Here is a 22,117-nt window from a genome sequence, read left to right on the forward strand (position 1 = left end):
TAATTTTTTAGTGAATATCGAGCTAATCATATCCGTTTGTAACTAATGAACCTGAACATGAGCGTCATTAACTCCCACGATAGTTAATGCACTGTTTTACAGCACTCAGCTTAAAAAGGAAGAGATTAATGTTTCATGTCTGTGATGTTACAGATTCCACTGTTTGTATTTAAAAGAACCACAACCTCTGATTAGTTGACATGCCATATGCACAGCCTCTGGTCATAGACCCAACCCAAAACATGGCATTGCCACCTAAGAATCAACAGTGGACTGGTAACAGTCATTCTAACAGCAGCAACAACAGAAGACATTCAATTTTGTTACAGCTAAAAGTAATATAGAGGAAATATACATGGATAAAGAAGAAATTAACATGTAATATTTTCTTTTTGGAACTGTATACTTTGTTCAGCATGGTTACTGAATTAGTTCATTTTCATTTGTCTGAACGGATCTTTGAAGTAAGTCTAGTGAAGTATAAATTAGAATAAATACTATATAAAGCCTCAGAGACCTGACATGACCACATGTATTAGACATTTAATTTCTGTCTCTTTTGCCCCACACTGTCCACAAAACTACAGTCTCTCATAATCAATTATAATTGGATTGATGTTAACTAGTCTGGTTGACATTGTTTTGACTTCAATACATCATTCTAACATTAGAGAGGCCTGCATGGAAACCAAAGCCTAAAAATGCAGCCTCCATGCAGTAACAAACAAAGCCTGCAAACAAAGTAGATAGTGTAAACCCAACTGTCCAGGAGGTGACGCCTGTTTGGTACAGTTCCCCAGGCTGAAACTCCCTTCTCCCACTGCAGTAAAGTAAAGTAAAGTAAACACTTCTACTGAGACTGTTTTCTGGTCTGGTGATTGGTCTCTGATTTCATGGTGGTGTTCCATTTTATTGATTTAACAATGTTATTATTAATTTTCTTGGTTACTATTAGTAATTTATATGAATATTATTAGTATTGATTGCTAATAACCACACATCATCATAAGTGTTGTCTTTGTCTGGTTTCAAAGTGATGTAATTTTGAATGTATTTTGGTGTAATTTGAACATACCAGACTGTTCTACTTGTTCTATCAGATGCCAGTGTGGTGGGGGAGTGGGGAAGCAGGGGATTCATCTAATAGTGCACAACTAATGCAATTAGTAGGATAAAGTCAATCACATCACAGATTCTTTCACATAAAGCACATTTCAGTCATTATAATATTGTGAATAAAAGCCCATAGTTTCACATATGCTATTTTTCGGGGTTTGGCTAGATAGTGAAATACATTATAAAATGAGGTGAATTGGTTTAGTCTTAACTCTTGGTAGATGGTGTAGGGGGATGTGGTAATGTGTTGATTCCTGAGTCAAATAAACGAATGGATAAGAAGAGGACAAGGTCATCTGGTTCCCAGTTCAGGAAAAAGAGAAAAGAAGAAGAGGAGAAACGAGCAAAAGATAAAGGTAGGGAGCCATGTCATCTACTCTTCATGAGTATGATCATGCATGTAATGAAATTAAATGACTTTAATTAGTAGAGGCTAACTTGTATGTTTGTTAGCCTCTTGCTATACTGCTGGCTATAATAGTAGATGACGACAGCATCTGTTTTCAGTCCAACTGACCAGCAAACATTATATCTATTTCATTTCACCCTAAAAATGTGTATGTAACACAAAGATGACTAGCTCACATATTGTTTGGTAAACGTTGGGTCCTGTGCTGCTCAGTAAAGTGAATCATCAACTCTGTAAGCTAATTCAAAAGACCTATATTGCACTGATATTTTGTGATATAGCTTTCTGAGTCGTTTGGAGTGTGTCATATATATAATTAGCCATTATCCAAGGAGGTTGTGTTATTTGTTTCCTATTTCAAAAGTGCAAAAAAAAAAATCAGCTCGGCTGAGGTGGAAAAGTTGATGTATCAATAAAAGCGAAAATTAATCATGATTTACATGAAGCATGTAGCTTAGCTGTCGCTTGCTTTTTTAATTATATCACCTCATGCCCGTCTGGAGAATCAGTGTAACCGGGTCAACCTGTGTGTTAAATCAAATGCGTATATAATTACACAAAATCTGTTACTGCCTGACAAGAAAATGCCTCCAAATCCAATTTGTGTGTGTAGCTTGGAGCTCCCCCTCCTTAATGTCTTCTTTGGTGGTCCCTACTATAAATGCTTTCTGGGTTCCAATTCTCCTGTGGGAGAGGTGAGTGTCATTGCTTCATTCAGTTGCGAATCATAAAGCATGCTAATGTTTCTCGTTGTTTATTATGTGTATTTCTGAGCTCAACATTTTATGTCTGTTCCTGCCTAACAAGGTGTATTTGACAACAGAGTAGCATTTAAAAATAGTAGTTTTAACAGCTTGACACTATGATAAACTGAACTAACTTCCAAGTTTGTTGATATCTTTATATTTATTTTATTTGTATAAGAGGGGGGAGGAGAGGAGCTCGAGTGGACAGTATGATTTACATGGAGGTTCTTCTTGTTATACATTCTGTCAGTATGTTTTGCTGAATACATGGTTTATTCATTGTAAAAACAAAATGTACCACGTAATGCCATTTTGTACAATTCACCTGTGGGAGAGGAGCTCAAGTGGACAATACAATTTACATGGAGGTTCTACTTGTTATTCATTCTGTCAGAGTAAATCGGAGATCGTCTCCAAAGAGGTCCCGGTGTCACAGCATCATTCAAACCAACACAACGCAGTGGCACACCGGTCACATCAGCAATCAATTTGAGGGCAACCAGCAGTTTATCCACTTCCAAACCTACATCCAAACAGTCCCTGCATTTCATTAACTAAATGTTACTAGATTCCTTTTATTGGGGATGAAGGCAAACGGAGCACAGCTAAGGTTTTTATGGATGTAGAATAAGCTTCATAAGGCTTAACTGGCACATGGTTTTAAAACCAGGACCGCATATAACTAAAGCAACCTATACAACTACAGGACTTAGTGAAAGGAAACCATGAACTTCTGTAGGTAATTAAAGTATAAAGAAAGAGAGAAAAGGAAAAGCTGTTTCTCTCATACCTCCAACTCAAAGGTTTGGCAGAGAGCAGGCTCACACTTCAAAGAGCAAGGGCTGAATCCCTCATTGAGGAAACATCTTTTGCCCTGGGCATCTATAGTGCATTCATGTGTGATGCTTCACAACACAGCATGCGCACCAACATGAATAGCAGGTGGCCAGTGAGAGATAAAGATGTCTAATTTAACACAAATTAACACATGCCTTGCAATGATGGTACTGTAAAGGGGCAGATGTTACATACTGAAAAATAAAAAACATAGTTATTCCACCACATTAATTTAAGCACATGTGAACATTTTACTATGTTCATGTACCTAATATCACAAAAGGCCATATCAGAATTAAAAATCCAAATATATAAACTGTTTCAGGGGCTTCAATAAAAGTATCAGAGATGTTATTTATTGCATAACTAGTTCAAAAGGAAGTAGAATCCTTTTTGGATCTTTATCTTAAAAAATTAAAGGAAATCAAAGTTACAAGACTGTGTCTGAGTAAAAAAAAAAAAAAAAAGGAAGACAGATGAGAGAGTGCATAGAGTAAAACATTTAAGATCTATTTCAGCCGTATACATTAAACATGCATAAAACAGACCATGAATCCCTGGAATGTTCAACAGAATGAAATGACACAAAACCTTGTTCAGGACATGATGGTGAGATTTACAGTCAGGTTAAGTCGGGTTTGTTTAGGTTAGGAGAACAGCAAATGCAATCTAAGTGACAGGGTGGTACATGGGTGCTGGGAGGACTTCGAGGCCACATGAGGGAAACCTGTGTGTAGCAACACTTACCGTGGTGTATATCACCCGGCACAGTGTTTAGGGACGACTCAAGCTTTCACGCAATTCTAAGGCAAACCTGCTGATGGTGACGCTTTTTGACAGCAGGAAAAGTAGGAGCATGCTAGAAATTCAGCAGCCATGGTTTAAAAATGAGAGAGCAAAGAAGGGAAGAGAGGAATATGACAGGATATTTCTCCTGTTTCAGTTGGATGTGTAAGGCAGACTTAGTTAGCATCTCTAGAAAGACCTATTGACATCCTGTCATAGGACCTGCAGAAGTGTAATTATTAAGAGAAGAGTGAAATATTACAGATTGACAAGAGCAAGGGCTGACACTTGACAAATTGGTAGAGATGACTTAAGGAGACAGAAATCTTTCTTAAATGGATCATTTATGAGGGTCATAGATTAAAAATGTACACGATCATGACAATTTAGATAGTAATACATCTGTACAGCTTTTAACACCACCACTGTTTGTATTGTACCACACCGCACTCTGGTAGATCTAAAGCAATTGGCAGGAGACAATGCTGTGTTTGCTCTTGTAGAAAAATCATAAAAGGAAAAAAAAAGTCAATAAAGCACTGAACTCCTCCTTGCTGATCAGCTTTTGTGATAAGCCTTTTCTTTTACTCAGAATCTCCTCCCTATCCTGCTTCTTCCCTTCCCTTTCACTTCAAAATCAAGTCATCCAACCTCATCTGGAGAAACAGAAAAAGTAGAAGAATGGCTTTAAATTGAACAGAGAAACAAAGAGAAAAATGATTTAGGGTTACCCACGGACCTTTCAGGAGGTAACAACTTTTTGTAGGAATTACTGTAGAAATGTTATTCATGATATCGAAGCGAAATTATAGGTGTCCTCAGAAAAGAGTCAACCAGTCAAACTATTTCTTCACCTTGTCAGTAAATCTAACTCTACTGAAACTTTAAGCCTCTTTTACCACATTGTTTGTCTCACAGCTGGCATCCACCCTTGTTCCAGCAGTGGCAGGCGGCTGTTTTTTAAAAAAAAAAAGAGAATAAGAATTTATACGCTGTACACTAAAGTTAGCTAGTCGCTAAAAATCAAAGTTGCACAGCCAAAATGGAGCTATTTCTCTCATGAGTTGGTCAAGATCAAAATTGAATTAAATGGAGATTAATTTCTGAATTTACATTAATCAGGTGGCCAGAAAAAACATGGCTGTATCAGCTGTTAGATCTGAGTTTACCCCTATTCAGGATGTACTCTAAAGGGTTGGGTCCCTAAACCTACAAGAAGTGGCTGCAAATGGATTTCAACCAGGGCCCGTGTTCCTAAAGATTCTGAGAATCCTGTCAGAGAGCTCCTAACTTAGCCTTAAAATTCCTAGCAAAGAGTCTTAGCTTAGGAGTGATTCCAGAACATTCTCAGAGAACTCTGAGCAAGGAATGGACAGAAACTCCTACCTTAGTGAGGAGGTGTGGTTGACCCTGTTGCTAGGTATGAGTCATCATTTCAAAAGCTGTGATTGGTTGATCCTAAAAGCTAGATAAAAAATATACTTTTGGTGATAATGGGCAAAGGATGGACCCTCAAATCAATAAACTTAATCATAGAATCTAATCTTATGAAGACTGTGTCATTGTAAATAATATTTCACATAAATTAAAATGTCTTTTAAATGAATAGTAAGCTATACTTTAAAATTATCCTACAAAATGTATAAAAACTTAAGCCCACTTGCACAGTATTCACATAGTGATAGTTATATTTATTTGCTTATATTAATTGCCATGCTGGTAATTTTTGCACTTTCAGCTTTCAACATTTCAACTCCATTTGGTATTAACGAGGGAAAAATGGCTCAGCTTTCATCATTCTCTGTGATTGCTGACTGGCCTATAAGAAGCAGTGTTGGTTGGTTTCCAAATCTACCACAAACCAGTGAACAGCAATGGAGAAGAAAAAAACAAGGAAACCCAAATGGACAGAGGAACAGTGTTTGCTTCTGGCTCAATTTAATGAGCATAAAAGTGTTTTGAGAGGTAAATGTGGCCCCAGTGTCACAGTACAAGCCAAGAAGCAAGCATGGGAAACTATAGCCCAACAGATAAATGCCTCCTTTCCGCCGGTTGTGCGGACAAGTGAGGATCGCGAGAAGCGGTGGTATGTGTTGCAGTCAAAAGCAAAAGAGGAGATGCACACAAACGTGAATTTTCACACACAGGTGAGCGACGTACCACTTACTTACACCTGCTGGCAAAGTTAAGTTAAATGCCTAATTATTGTGTACATATGGTTACTGGATTTCTTTTTAGGGGGTGGACCACCTGCTAGGCAGCTATCCCAGGTTGCAGAAATAGTGTTTGATATACTGGGGCAGTCAGAAGTTAGTATCACCGGGCTGAGGGGAGGCATTGACTCTTCAATGATGCAGGCCATTGAAATGCAACAGAGGCAGGACATATCAGTTTTCATATACCAACAGGCAGGTAAACAAAATATCAAGAACAGTTTTTATTCATTGCATATGCCAGTTCTCGCTCTGCCAGATGTCCTAGAGAGATCTCGGGAAGGAGACCACATTGGGTCAAAACACAGGTCCCATTGGGGTATTACCACATTTTCACATACCCAGGATAGCAGGTTCCATCTGTGTGAACTTCAGTTACGAGGTACAGACCTGGTCCAACTACTGCAGAATTCAAAATTACTTCTACTACAAGGCTTAGAGCAATAGCCACCGTTGGCATGTAGGCCATACCTTTGTAGTAAAGGATACCTCTTGCTAAATGAACAGTAAAGTTATCCACATAGCCGCACTGGGTCAGCCCCACATTGGATAGAGCTCGCCCCATCCTGCAAAGTGTAATAACACCAAGTCCAATCATAGATTAAAAGTGCATCAAGTGTTAGCATGCCTGCAGGCCTTGTTTAGAAATGTATTCTGTAGCATCTCTAGATCAAAGACACCAGCCACGGGGATCTAAGCATGACTGGAGGAGTCATCCCTGGGCTGGTTGCAGACTTGTTTTTGGGGAAAAAGGCAACATATGTCATGAACCAGATTACCTGGTTGACCAGGCCCAGCCAGTACAGGATCGCAAGTATTCCCCAGCTTAGGCCCCAGAAGATAACGTCGCTGAGTTTGGTCAGCCAACGCCCTCTTCCTGTTTCCTCTTTCTGTCAGAGACATGGTCATGGTCACGAGGTATGCAGACCTGTCACCATTAAGTCTTTATAAATAGTGTTAACGAATCTCAGCTAGGCATAGACTGTGGTGACCATATCATCTATCATCTAGAACAGGATTGCTGTGCCATGATAAAGCCCCACTTGGCTGGTGTCATGACAAGGTGGCCTAGGAGGTAGGTAGCAAACAGGGACATAGCTAGGTTGCATACTCTGAGGAACACATTGATTATGATTATCTTGGCGCATCCTTGTAGCAGAGGATCATCAAGAGCTGATCAAGGGACCAGGCCCCAGTGCAGCAGTAGAGGAGCCATACAATCAAAAGGGTGTAAAACGTCACTTTACTCACTCAGAAGAGAGTTGTTGGCTCTAGGTCGATGGTTTCGCCATAGTTGCAAATATATTCTTCTTGGTTGATTCAAGAGACTATTTAATCTCCCTTTTGCTCCCTGTTCAGAATCTGGAACTGCCAGTTTGCTCCTCCTCCTTCTGGAGGAGAGGTCTTGTAGGCCTTTCCTTCCTGCAGGGACCCATCAAAGCCTTGATTTAAAATCCCTCTCCGATTATCTCTATGACCTCTTCTTCAACCACTATAGAAACAGCTCCATTGACTGTGCTTGCCACGGTTTTGTACAAGGTGCATGTGCCTGCATTCCAGTGCTGAAAGTCAGGCAATGTTCTTCAGGTTTCGCCCCAGCCATTCTAACCCACAGTTACTTGACCCTCACACAGGCTTCTTCTGAAGACATGTCCTTTGGCTAGGATTATAGTTGGATTTGTGACATAGGGGATGAATTTTCCATTGACAGCTATCCTTTGTGACATACCATGTCCTTGGATGGATCACAAACATGGTGTTATTTAGGTTCTGGAACATCTGGTCAGCTACACATTGTCTTTTCTAGAAAGTTCCTGCATTGTTATCAGGTTAGTAGTTATGGGGAGCTTCTGGATGCACATATCCGGTGATATGGTCTTCCGAGGCCTTCGTGTGTGGCCAGCCAGGAAGGCCCCAACAAAGTGCTTCAGTGATGTAATCCATATCTACGGCAGGATATCATTGCACCAAACTTCGTGGTTAAAACACACCCACTTCAAGGCATAGAATCTGGATCTTTTAGCCTGGGTGATGAATAGAAAGTTCTGACCTTCTTTCAAGTCTTTTACTGTGACTAGGTCACACTGGCATTTCACCCATCACCATCACCATCCCTTCCCATATTCCATATGGAATTTTTTCAACAGGCCTGTTGGCAAGTTGGACTTTAAGAGATATCCTACTATCCAAGGCTTCTGTGGCTCACTTAAGACACTTAAGACCTAGCGTCGACTAGGTAGGGGTTTTCTTCCACTTTAGGGGAGGAGGTGGTCTAGCATCAGGCCCTCAGCTACAATCCTCAGGGTATTTGCATTAGGACAACCACCTTATTCATCTCGTGCCATATTTGGGACAGCACCTTGCAGTTGTTTAGCCCTTCACAAGCTCTGGCAAGGTAAACATCTTCATCATTGATGTCTTCACAGAAGAGCCACTTGTAATGACTTTGAACTGGCTCCTTCTGGTTAACAGGGTGGCTGGTTACGTTTGTTATCCACAGCCTCTGTGTATCTTCATTGTCTGTACTGCTTTTGACCAGGGTTCACACATTTTTCATGTATTCTCCTAAACCTTCTCCTGGCCTTTGTCACATACCAGTGCCTTGAACTTTTTGAACTCTTGAAAGTCCTGTCCATCACTCTTGATCTTAGCTGGACGGCTTCTGCTGTTACTCTGATGGAGTGTCATCATCAGGAGCATATGAGATGTCGTATAGCATCTCTTCGAAGGTCTACCATGCAAACTTGTTGGCTGTTTTCTCAGCATGACATCATGGGTGACAGCCAGATATGCTGTTCTGAACTTCCTGGTCAACTCCTTGCAGGCAGCTAACGAATGCTAGGTTTGCATCATCATGATGTCAGCCCATTCTCCTATGGTAGCCTTTACCTCCAGGGTCTGCATCTCATCCAGTCTGTCGAGCCATGTGTCTGCGATGTCGTAGCATTGTCTGCGTTGTCTGTGCGATTTCTGGAGTATGGACCTGTCTCCCATATCTGACTGACGAATCCCCTGTTCAGTTCCATTGCCATCCTCTTGGTGTTAGGGTGCACGTTGATTATCTCCAAGGCCCTCTTTTCCCTCTTGCATCATCCTATTTTCAGCTCCTTGTGTCTAACCTTGTTGTGCTTTGCGGCTGACTCCTCCTGAGTCTTTTCTGGTGCTCTTTGATTGGTAGATGCAGCACCGCATAGTAAAAGGAAATCGCTCCAGTCATCACCACCAACTTTACCTGAGGTAGGGATCCAGTGGGTCATTGGCTGAGCTGGTCTCAAATCTCTCCACGGTACTTGTCCCTGGCCCGCTCTACAAATTATCTCAGAACTTACTGTTACGTATATTCAGGTGGTGGTAGTCAAGGCTATCTTCATTCCAGATATTTTGGAGGTCTTGCTGGTTGCCGCAGGAATAGGGTGTAGTTTAGGTGCCAGCTTCTCAATCCCTGGCAGGGGCTGCTTGGGTGTTTGCTGTCTCTTTTCTTGTCACTACAGCCCCTTAGCTATAGGCTTAGGCTATAGCCCAACCAATCCCTACCCTAGCACAGTAAGAAACGGCTTTGGTCTCGTCCAATTCTTAAATAAAATATGTGGCTCTTCAGCTGCTAAGTCCTCACCTACGTTCACAGCTAGTAGCTAACTGTGTCAGCTTTTTGTTCTTTTACTATTTGTTTTTCTTGCCTGCGTAAAAAAATCCAGGTTTGTCTTGTCTGCCTTTGTAATAGGTTGCACTACAATGAAACTGAAATTAGCAGTTTTTCTCATGTGTCATTCGGGCAACAAGGAAAAACAACTACACAGATTTATCTAAATATGATGAAACACAGCTCACAGATCTGCTCTGTAGCTACAGGTGTGCTCGTGCGTGCTTATTGTGTCACGTGAACTATATGCAGATGAACACAGGGAATGCACACAGAATTGCTTTTTACAATAGGATTTGGACCTCATACATATGGGCTAAAACAGTAACTTTTTACCACATTTGGCAACAAACCCCATTTTAAAAAACATGAATTATTTAATGTTACTTTCGACCAGGTTTACAGCAATATTTGTGAACTTTGTGATATTTACTTCTCTTGTAAAAATATGATGTCAATGTTAAATCTAAATGTTAAATATTCAATCTAAATGTTGAATAATAAATCTAAATGTTAAATATAAATCTAAATGTGCAATCTAAATGTGAATGTTAAATCGAAATTTCAAATCTAAATCTAGAAATGAAAAATAACTGTTAAATGTAAAGGCTAAAAGTTAAATATAAATGTTAAATCTAATGCTTCGGCGTAAAGACACACAGAGCTGTGGAACCTAAAGAAGCATGGCAGTGCACGCCATGATGTCCTCCTGTTATTCTAAACATGCACCCGCTGACTGTTCATAATCATATGGATAATGTGTTGTGATTGAGATCCTGACCCACCAAACATCAATCTGCTTGGCTCTGTGTGAACAAAGAACGGCAGAGAATCAACAAACTCCTGCTGTGGCGATAATATGACAACTCTGTGAAAAGGGCTACTGGCGCTGTCATTGCAGACACATTGCTGAAGTTGAGAGCATAGTGAGGAGATGATCACTCCGTCTGACTACCTGAAAAGATTGCGGAGAGCGCTTGTTTGCGTCAGCTTTTATTTTGGTATTTTCGGTGACAGGCAGTGTGACAGATTAACAATGTGTAGAACAATCCAGGCTAGTAGATTTCAGATGCAGTTGCTTAGTTTCACCAGCAGGGTGTGCATTCATCTCACACAAACACTGGCAACGCCCCTAGTTTTCTTGTTTTTTTTTCTCTATTCTGTCTTTTTCCATGCACCGATGCAGACCAGAGCACCACACGAGAGACGAGCGAGTTTGATAAAGTTGACTGCCTGTAAAGTCCTTGAAACTACAATTTTGTTTGAGTTATCAGTTTGGAGGACTTCCGTACAAGGAAGAGGGGTTTTTCTTGCCGAACCTGACCATGTGGATATCGTTTTTTTATCAAGTGAAAACTCTGGTTGTTTTTTTTGTATGAGTGGATTCTGATGGTGAGCCAGAGCCTAGACCGGTGGATCGTGGAGCAGGATGCAGGCCCATACACGTGGAGAGTGTGACATGAGAGGGAGCTTCACTGAGCAATGGAAAGACCATTTATTCATACAGATAAGACATAAAGCATAAAATCACACTACCCTGGTAGATGAACAAACTGAACATTGACTTAACCCAGACTTGACTTCTGACTCTTTTTGGACTCTTTCTGAATTTTCTTTCTTGTTTTGTTTATTATTTTGGTCCCAGATTTCATAACTCATACTGTGAAGTGTTTTGTTGATCTATTAAGCTTTATGCAGCAAAATGTTGTTGATAATTTCTGATACAAGAAAGGGATTTCAGTCATGTTTGCACTTAGAGGTGGCACTGTTGTCAATAAATCTATTTTTACTACTCTTTCCAAACCGTTGTCCTGTCCCACCAATCTTCCTTGAATGTACCTAATTCTTCTGATTGGCATAAACTGAGAATGCATGACCATAATTTTATTATATGTACGTTAGACAGTGTTACATTAGCAAAATATTTAGTTACCCATGATATTTACATTTAAATTTTACATTTAAATGTAGCATTTAATATTTAGATTTAGAGTTAACATTTAGATTTATCATTAAACTTTACCATTTAGATTTATATTCCATCCATCCATCCATCCATTGTCTGTAACCGCTTTTTCCCTTTTATGCGGTTGCTGGGGTTTGTGCTGGAGCCCATCCCAGCTGTCTCTGGGCGAGGGCAGGATATACCCTGGACAAGTCAACAGCTCATCGCAGTATATTTATATTTAACATATAAATTCAATATTCATATTTATATTTATATTTATATTTAAAAAAAATGTATGGAAAGTGGGAGCAACTTACAGGCAGATAATGACAGTTTTCACAGCAGAATGGAATGAGAAAACAGGCATGAAATCGGGTCAGGGGTGAAAAAGGTGATAAGGATATGACCCCTCTGAGGGAGTCCGGGGGCATGCTCCCCTGCAAGAAAAATTTAAATATTTCATATTTAAAATCATCAATCTTATGCATTTTGAGAGAAAAATAAAGCAGAATTACAAGACAGCATGAATATAAAATAAAGTATCTATACATTGTCACATTGTGCGATGTAAGAAATGAGACTGACAACTTCTCTCATGAAATGCACAACAGCACAACTTCAATAGCGCAATCTGCCACAGAATGAAAAAAGCAAGCCCTTAAAGAGTGTGTTTTAAGAAGATATATATGGGTTTTGAAAAAGTTGCTGTCTCTCGGCTTGGAAGAAGGGTGCTGGCTGCAGTGTGTTGATGCTATGATCTGCACCTTCTTCTTGTGCACTTCTGTTTGACAGTGTGCCTGCAGTGCATGGCTGCCCTTGTTTGCATAGTTAATAGCCATTTTTGTACTGGACAGCAAGCCACCAATGTAGCCGTCCTTTTTGGTGACTAGATGCACAGATTTAGACAGAAGGCGGTAAATTTGGGGTCTCTTTTGGTCCGTCAATTTGCCGCCTCGGAGGGTACACTTATTTCCACCTCCACTGCTATCTAAATCCAAGACAGTGATGTGCCGGCAATTGCATGAGATGGGCGGAGATGTGGATGATGTGCACTGTTGTGCGAAACCACAGCCAGGGAGTTTTAAAACCAGGAAACAGCTGATCACAGCAGTCAGTCCATCACTTCATCTGCTGAGATCCTGGGGAGATGCTAGTGTCTCCTCAGTCTCTGTAGCTGGCTTCGTTGTCCGCTTGTAGTTGTAGCGGCAAGCTAGCGGTAGCTACTTTCAAATTAAAAGCCCCCCGCTAAGAAACCAGTTCTAAACTCGAATGGGATGCAATGTAAAGCTCTTATTTTGAAGACAAATGTATTGTCTTTCTGACATAGAATGCAGCATACCTTCAGCCTCCAGTCAGTTCCCTCACCTCAGCATCAGCCACGTCTAGAAAATCAGTTGTAGAGCTCCCCCCCAAAAAAAAGAAATAAAAATGTTCTCATCGGATCGTATCGATTCACATAGGTCATCTACTTTGGTTTCAAAATGGCAAAGTTCACCGAAATGTGAGTGATTTTCATGCCTGAGAAAAGGAGACAGTAATGATTTTTTTCTCTGGTCAGTGAGAGAAAAGTATACTGAATTCTGTAAAACTTAGGATCAAAAATTGTTAGGGCAGGGGTTTGGACCAATAAATGCAGGAGACCACAGGCAAGAACAAGTTTGAAGTTTTAATTCTAAAGTAAAAAAAACCCACACAAAATCCTACTCTAAAAACCAAAGGGTGGAGGCAGGAGGCAGAAGGCAGGCTGGCCACGGCATTGAGGGAGCACGTGAAAACAGGCAAGGCACTTGCCTGTATTGTCAATTATTTTTTGAGAAGAGTAGGCAGCAATCTGTGACAGTACAGGAGAACACTGGTTGCTTTAACTTTCACACAGGCCGCAGAAAAATACCAAATAATAATGACAAAACTGAAGCACAAATATTACATCTTAAAATGTGCAAAATGCTGCTCTTGAGACTCCTTTATTAAGCACATTTTGCCAGTATGAAACCTGGCTACTATAGAAAAGAGGGCTACATACTGATGGCACATCACACACAATGAACAAGCAGGTGCCTACATGATGCAGAGCCACCCCAACATCTCACCAATTACTGGGCCAAAAATGTCTGGCACTCATCCAGGGTGCACCCCGCTGTAGCCCAATGTCAGCTGGAATCGGCTCCAGCCCTCCCGTGTCTCTGACAGGGATAAGCTGTTTCAGATAATAGATGGATGGAAAAGATGTCACCGCTGGAAGCAACCGTGCCTATAATTTCCACCCCACCAACACGCACTCGGTTTACTTGGAGAAGAAGCATCCCCAAGGAATGAACAAAATCAATTTAACACAGGAACAGTAAATAACTCAATTTTCCAACTGAACAATCATAAACTGATTATAACTAATTATTTTATGCAATTAATTCAGTTTGCTGAATGTGTCACTTTAATTCACGCTGGAACCTAGTCTAGGCTACAGGGCCAGGCCCCAGTCGACCCATTCACCATACACACACTTTTTTTAACAGTAACAGTGAGCACAGCAGAGGTTAAGCCCAAGTTGCAAAAGTAGGGACAGGACGAGAGTCAATCAGAGTTCAATGTAGAAAATAATAGAGACATTTGTGGGTAGAGACAAAACAGCAATATATGCCCAGATGTGGGCTGAGCCACCTGCTGTAGTGTGTGTACAAGTCCACAAAAAAAGGCTAGAATAACAAAAAGCAAATAACGCTTTTTTAGAATTAGAAGTAAATTCATACATACCTACCCGAAAGTAGAGGTGCAGTCTCCTGGTCAGTGGAAGTGTGTGCCATTCCCACTGCAGCTCAGTCACTATCAACAATAACAAGTTACCCAAGAAAAAGATTAGTTAGTTAGCAGCTAAATAAAGGCTGCATGAAAATGAGCAAGCCTACCTCAACAAAACAAGGCCACCTTATGCACAGTCTTGTTGCACATGGCTCAGCCCCCAACAGTGCTACTTCAAAGCTCCAGGCCAGCTCTGCTGCAAAGCAAGAGAGCAGATGCAGCTATAATGCACTATAAATGTGCAGCTGCAAAAAAGCTGTCACAGAGCCTTCTTATAATCACCTTGGGTAGTTCCTAACCACACGATACGATACGTCTCCCGATATGGGGGCTACGATACAATACGTATTGTGATACACGTAAATTTTGAAAAATGACTACATCCTTTACACAACAAGTCCTTTATTTTAAATTCATTTAGGACTGCATAGATGCAGGCCTTACAATTTACATTCAAGTCCTCAGATAGCCTTAAACTAAAATAAAAAGAAAATACCTTGTTATTACAATAGAAAACAGAAAATACAATAAATATTTAACTTTAAGTGTCCCTCTTTGCTTTGTTTTCACACATTTGAAGGTGTGTCAATCTGGCTTATCAGGACTAAACAAAGAAAAAGTATATCAGTAACATAAGCATATAAAGTGCCCAAAACATAGAACTACCCTTTTTTTAATGTTTACCAAGACATTTTGCAGAATCAACTATTTCTAACAAAATAGGGCCACAGAGAGTCCTAAACAAGATAAAACTATATTATAAGAAAATCACCTGTTATTGACACATAACTCAGCTTTTAACATAAGGGCTAACTTTGTTTTTTATTATTTTTTTCTTGCATTGAATTGGTTACAGTCTTGAGTTTTCTGTGGAAAAATCCATGAGGTCAAAGTCTGACCAGACTAAAACCCTGCACAGACAGCTAAGGCTTAACGCATTTTCATATTTTTGTGCAGAAACAGTATTTGGTCAACATGCTCAGCGTGCACTTCTTTGAGCTGTTACTATGTCTCCTGCAGTGGAGAACACCCTCTCTGCAGCTACACTCGTACCTGAGATGCACAGGATACTTCAGGCTAAATTAGAAAGTAAGGGGAAAGCAGCCTGGTGCTCCCTCCACCAACAGAGCAGATTTCCAGTGAGATCCAGTGTATTTTTTTCATTTCATCCCCTGCCTGATCATTTAGTGACACAAGTGAGTCCTTTTGTTTGGAAAGAGAAAATGTCCCTCCAAACAAATCAGCAAGAGCACAGGCAGAGTCATTTTCCCTCTTGCTGGGTGGGGAAGATGAACCACTCTCAGCCTCTTCCTCCTCTTCTTCTCCTGGTTCATAGCTGTGTCTCATCTGAAATCATGACAGAAAACTCTACTCATTCAATCAAGCACACCTAATATTGATGCCAGGAAAAAAAATAATATTGACGCCAGGAAAAAAAAGTGACTGAGTAGTATACTTTGATTGTGCTATATTGCAAAGCAATGATTAAACAGTAATAACTATAATGATGATAATAATAACTGCCATTATCATTATTATAACCACCAGTACTGTTACTATTATTACTGGTTGATTTTATTAAAAGTAGTAGTATCATCATTATTATGAATAAAACACCAATTTTAAGTTAAAAAAAAATCTATCTAGGGTCAGCTCATCCTCACCTGATGAATCCAGACTGCCTCTGATGCTATGGCGGTGTAGGTTTCCCAACTTTCATCCTCTTCCAGGAAGGGTAGAGCCTTGAAGCGTGGATCCAATGCTGAAGCCATGCACAGAAAGGGCTTGTCACTCACGTATTTCTTCCCAAAGATCCATGGCCACAGCATTTTTTTTCTCTTTTGTTGCTGCTGAGTCTGTAGCTTGGATCTCTGCGCTGTGGCATAGCTGAGCATGCAGCAGTGAAATGATGGATAACGTAGGGGTCTTCTCTTCAGACATGACGTGCGTTGCTACTTTAAGTGGCTTCAAGGCCTTGGCAACATCCTCGGCACAGGACAGGTTGGTGTCATTTAAAGTCCACAAGTCCTTGGCATTCTTCCGCACCTCTGCAGAGAGTAATGCGGTGCAAATCATTGGTTGCTTCTCTACGAACCGCTACAACATGTCATGAGCGCTGTTCCATCTAGTGGCAACATCTGTCATGAGCTTGTACTCGGGGAGATTTAGAAGTCTTTGCTTTTCTTTAAGGGTATGGCTTGCAGCTGTGCTTTTCCTAAAAAAAACTACAATGCTGCGAATGCATCCCAGGAGATGGGCCACGGTGGGCACCTTGAGTGGCAAAGTATTTGACATGCACCAACTTTGCCAGCTCTGCTGCAATGGTCACGTTAGATTCATTATCTGTCACTAAAGCTGGACTCTTATAACCAAACCCCCATTCATCCATCACAAACTGAAGCAAATCTGCAATGTTTGATCCATTACATTGCTCTTGTTTGCAGAACATGGGAGACAATCTCCCATTCTAGAGAAATGTGGTGGCATGTAAACGTCACATATGACTGTTGCTCTTGATGTCCATGCATCACATGTGATGGCGACTCTCTCTGCAAAGGAGATGGTTTCTTTGGCTTTTCCCTTCATATCTTTGTAAAACTTCTGCACCACTGTTTCTGTGATGAACCAATGAGTGGGAATTACATAGCGTGGCTCACGCTCGTTGAGCAGCTGAATCCTTTGTTGTCCTTACAAATAAAGCATAAAAGTGCCTCTGTAATCTTCTGTGCCCGAAATAGATGGGTATTTAGACTTGGAAGTGTCACACAGTTTTGGTTGGGTGGGTAAACTGTCTTATCCATACTTATTTGTCTGTTTTGGCGAAAAGCGTGCATTGCATTGTGTAGATGGCGCTCTACTGCCATGAGAAAATATGTGTACTGCACCTTGGAAAATGTGTCTTGAAATGTCAGTCTAGACATTTATTGAAATATCGATTCTTTAAGGTGTGCATCAATGCAAGTATCGGCAAAAATATCCAATATCAGGCCGTATCAATTTTTTGAACACAGGCCTATTACCTGTGGTCATGAACTTTGGGTTGTGACCGAAAGAATAAGATCCTGGATACAAGTGGCTGAAATGAGTTTCCTCCGCAGGGTGGCGGGGCGCTCCCTTAGAGATAGGGTGAGGAGCACTGTCACCCAGGAGGAGCTCGGAGTACAGCAGCTGCTCCTCCACATCGAGAGGAGCCAGCTGATGTGGCTTGGGCATCTGTATCAGATGCCCCCTGGACACCTTCCTTGGGCAGTGTTCCTGGCATGTCCCACCGGGAGGAGACCCCGAGGAAGAACCAGCACATGCTGGAGTGACTGTGTCACTCGGCTGGACTGGGAACACCTTGGGATCCTCCCAGAAGAGCTGGAGGAAATGTCCGGGGAGAGGGAAGTCTGGGTGTCCCTGCTGCCCCCGCGACCCGCCCCGGATAAATGGAAGTAGATGGATGGATGTTGGACATCACAAAATATGCAAGCTAAATGAAAATAAATAACACTGTCTCATTGGACCACTTCTCAAAAAGCTAAAAAAGGGAACCAAAACCTCTGGTTTACCGGCACCATGTTTGAAATGTTTAACTTGATGGTTTGCCATTACAGGTAGTGACCCAATGTTGTACTCGCACCTTGCAACACATGTATCAGTGAGGCCTTTCTTTTTTCCAGTGCCACCTTCATAGACAGAAAAATCAGAGGAAGACCAGTGTCCCCAAACTTAAATCCCCAAGGGTGGGGTTTGCCCATCACATACTGCCCTAGTTGGCTGTGAGTCCCTCTGAAGGACAGCAGTTGCTCATCAACAGAGTTGTACTCTGGGGTTAGTTTCAGGCATTGTTTGCGAAACATATCCAGCAATGGACACATCTTCCAGCACGTATCCTCAACTTGCCTGTTTGACAAACCAGTGTTCAGTGAAATGCGGAGACACCAGCAGGTTCCGAAAACAGTTGCATGACATGTCAGCTACCATAGGACACCTTGTGTCATTAGCCCCTTTTAAATAGAAAAGGTGGCACATTTGCTACAAGGTAAAGTGTGCCGCCTGGATCTCAGCAGCTTTCCAGTTGCTCATCTTCACGTCCATGTATGAAGCAATGAACTGACTGCTGTGATCAGCTGTTTCCTGGTTTAAAACTCCCCAGCTGTGGGTCGCACAACAGTGCAGGTCATCGATACCTCCGCCCATCTCACGCAATTGCCGGCACATTGACGGCTCAGATTTAGATAGCAATGGAGGTGGAAATAAGTGTTCCCTCCAAGGCATCAAATTGGCGGACCAAAACAGACCCCCAATTTACCGCCTTCTGTCTAAAACTGTGGACCGAGCCGCAAAAATTATGGCCAATTGGTGGCTTATTGCCCAGTATAAAAACAGCTTTTTTAATAGTATGCACAATTTCCTGGCAGTTGGCTAGACCCATGCGCAGGTATAAGCCAATCAGTATTATCAGTTCTTCATGTTAACGTTGTTGTGATATTCAGACGTTTGTACACTGTACAAATGTAATTGTTTCTTCAGTAACACAAGCATTTTTAGTGTTATGCGCTTGCTGAAATACTCCAGGGAATTATGAAGATTGTCTTGAGGTGTGAATGAGCACTTAGTTTCTTCAAAAGGTTTCTTTCTCCAAGAAACTTTCCTAGGACAGCTCCTTGTTCAGTTCCTTGTTTATGTCCTTGGCTGAGAGTATGTTGCTGCCCTGTGTTCATGTTTGATTGTGGTCATCATCCGAGCTATCTTCACGTCTCTCGACTCACTGCCAACTCTGAAGGGGATCTCAAGTGCATTCTGAAGAGTGCATTGTTTATTATTATTCATACTACAAATACATGAAAAAAAATAAGAATAAAATGACTACGTTAAAATGTAACCAGTATAGGATGGTAAAATTTTATTTCTTTGATTTACAGATATGCAAAAATTGTTTAATAATATATTTTACCAATAACTAAAGAATTTGAAATTAGTGCACCACTGCAAGGTAGAGTGTAGAGCAGCTGGAAGAACTGGAGAAAGAAATTCTGTTCAGCTTAATTTGGATCCCACATCTTTTACTTCACATAGGCACTATATACATAGAAATGTAGGACATCTTGCTGGATTTCAGCTGATGGTCTTATTTAAGATGCAGGACTTACACTTTTAGCTGTAGAAGTACTAGAGCGACAAGCACTCCAGCAGCTCTCCCATAAGCCGCAATGTTAATTGTGAGACCAAATTTCTGGAGGAGAGCAGCCGGTACGTACCTGTTTTGTCTGTCACTCTGCCACCCTCATTTTTCACTCTACACAGATTAAAAAAAAAAAAAAAAACATCACAGAGTTCAGCAATGTCTCCTGTGACTCAATATATAAATATTTTGCCAATAACCATTACATTGCTTTCAAAAATGGCAGGAGTTTGGGAGGCAATCTTTCGTATGGAGACATTTCCACTTTGGCTCTGCTACTGCTCCTGCATATGACCAGCTATTGAAACTGTTCACCTTTTTAAGCTTTTTCAGCCCTCTTACTTCTCTGCTTTTCTGCTTTTTCAGCTTTTTAAATATTCATCTTAATAAACGTAGAATTAAATGTTCATATCTCACCATGTAAATATCATCATTATCTCCTTACAAGCTGACCATATAATTGTATGGAAGAAAACAAGGACAACTTATTGTTAAATACCACAAATATGAAAAAAACTCTAAACTCTAAACATTTCAGTGTGTTTATACTCTTCAGTAACTGTGTGGTGAATAATTCAGAACATTAAAATATGTAGACTGTAATAATTATACAGGAATTGAAGACAAACAAAGATACAAAAGGTAAAACACCTCATGACCTGTATATAGAAAACTGTTACAGCTTACCTCTGATGTGGGATGATGCCTGCTGCATTCTCAGGATCAGCTGATGGGCTTAATAGTGTAGGTAGTGGGCACTCCCATAAATGTTGTGAACCTTGTGCTGCATGGCATCTGTGGCTCCTCTCATCATGGCAGCTCCGTCATGGACCTGGGTGATTAGCTTTCCCCGTTGTCCCTCAGGAAGAATAGTCTTCAGACTTTCCAACACCGCAGTGGTGACTGTGTCAGCGGTCGCATTTGGAAGCAGGATGAACTCATAAAAACGCTCTTGGACTTTATTCAGTGTAGCACAATGAGTGGAAGTGTCTATTGTTTCATCTGCCTGGATAGCGAGATAATCTGTTGTTTTTACATCCTCCAGAATGCAGTCTAGAATAACTGACAGCATGCAGTCCAAAAGTTTGTTCTGAACTGTCTTAAAGATGGTGGTGGTCTTCAGGTGCTCCTCTAACACACAGTCCACAAAATTGACTAATCCCTGAAAAATGCCGGGGTTGTCAGAGGATGCTGTCTCATCATAGCTTCGTGATGCCAGCTCAAAAGCGCCACAGAATTCAATCTTGTGTCCTCCATCCAGCTTCACAGCTATGCTAGTCCTGCCTTGCACGGCTAGGTTGACAGCGTCGTTCTTGTACCTTCGAGCATTCATGTTTTCCTCTCTGACAGATGTTTTAGGTCTCTAACTCCTGTTACAGTCCATGTACTATCTGTCCCTTGCATTTTAAAAAGTAAACACGGGAAACAGAATACTGCATTTGCAAAATTACATCCAGTTAGTCAAGCCTTGCTGTCATACCAATTCAGAGAGAAGCTCCTCTGGTACACTTTACCTTTCTCATGTGTCTGCTGTGTTAAATTCAGACTGGGCTTCTCAGGTCCAAGTTCTTTAACACAAACACCGTTAAAGTTCTCCTTTCAAAGGGGTATAGATAGAGAGATTTTACAGAATGTATGGGTAGCTAAAGCCCTGTGCGTCCCCAGTGTGCCATCGGCTTGACAAAGCATCTGAATATATTTAAAATAAATAAATAAATACTGTATGGAGGCTCAATGTGGGTATTTTTGAATGATAAGGCACATGTGCAACAGATAAGGGAAGAGATAAAATAGTATATAGATGAGAATGATAATGGGGATCTGGACCCTGTAATACTGTGGGATGCCATGAAGGCAGTTATTCGTGGGAAACTGATCACCCTGACAACATCACAAAAAAAGGTCAGACTAGCCACATACAAACACAAAGTAGAAAAGTTAAGAGAACTGGAGAAAAAAAACATAAAAACACAGTATCAATCGGCATTACAACAAATTAAGGAAACAAGAGGGGAGATAGATGAGATCCTCAGGGGAGAGATAGAAACAAGGGCAAGATTTGTAAAACAGACTTATTATGAATCAGGACCAAAAGCAACTAGACTTCTGGCCAGACGCCTGCATAAACAGCAGGCCTCTAATGTAATTCATAAAATAAGTGATCCTCAAACCAATCAATTATTACATGAGCCAGATGAGATAGAAAGAATATTTGAAGAATACTATAAGAAACTCTATTCCAAAGCACCATCAGCTGATGGAAAAAAACAATACGTTTTCTTAACTCGCTCAAGCTGCCATCTATTGGAGAGATACAGAAAGATACCATCACAATTTACAGTTAAGGAGCTGGAACGATGGATTTCCATCCAAACGGTATAAGGCCTTTAGAGAGGAGCTAACGCCTCTGCTTTTGTCCTGTTTTAACTAGACCCTTAAAGAGGGCAGGGCTCCCCCAT

The 22,117-nt window shown here is 40.9% G+C and overlaps 1 long non-coding RNA gene across 1 annotated transcript; it reads right to left on the reverse strand.

Annotated features, from left to right (window-relative positions):
• Window positions 1-13,653: 13,653 nt before the first annotated feature.
• LOC119024806 lies at window positions 13,654-14,721 on the reverse strand. The gene is made up of 3 exons (XR_005076618.1): window positions 14,599-14,721; window positions 14,447-14,515; window positions 13,654-13,892 (listed from the first exon to the last, which is right to left on the reverse strand). It is a non-coding gene; the product is annotated as an uncharacterized LOC119024806 (long non-coding RNA).
• Window positions 14,722-22,117: the final 7,396 nt, after the last annotated feature.

Source organism: Acanthopagrus latus, chromosome 1 (genome assembly GCF_904848185.1).
Source record: "Acanthopagrus latus isolate v.2019 chromosome 1, fAcaLat1.1, whole genome shotgun sequence".
Classification (NCBI taxonomy): Eukaryota; Metazoa; Chordata; class Actinopteri; order Spariformes; family Sparidae; genus Acanthopagrus; species Acanthopagrus latus.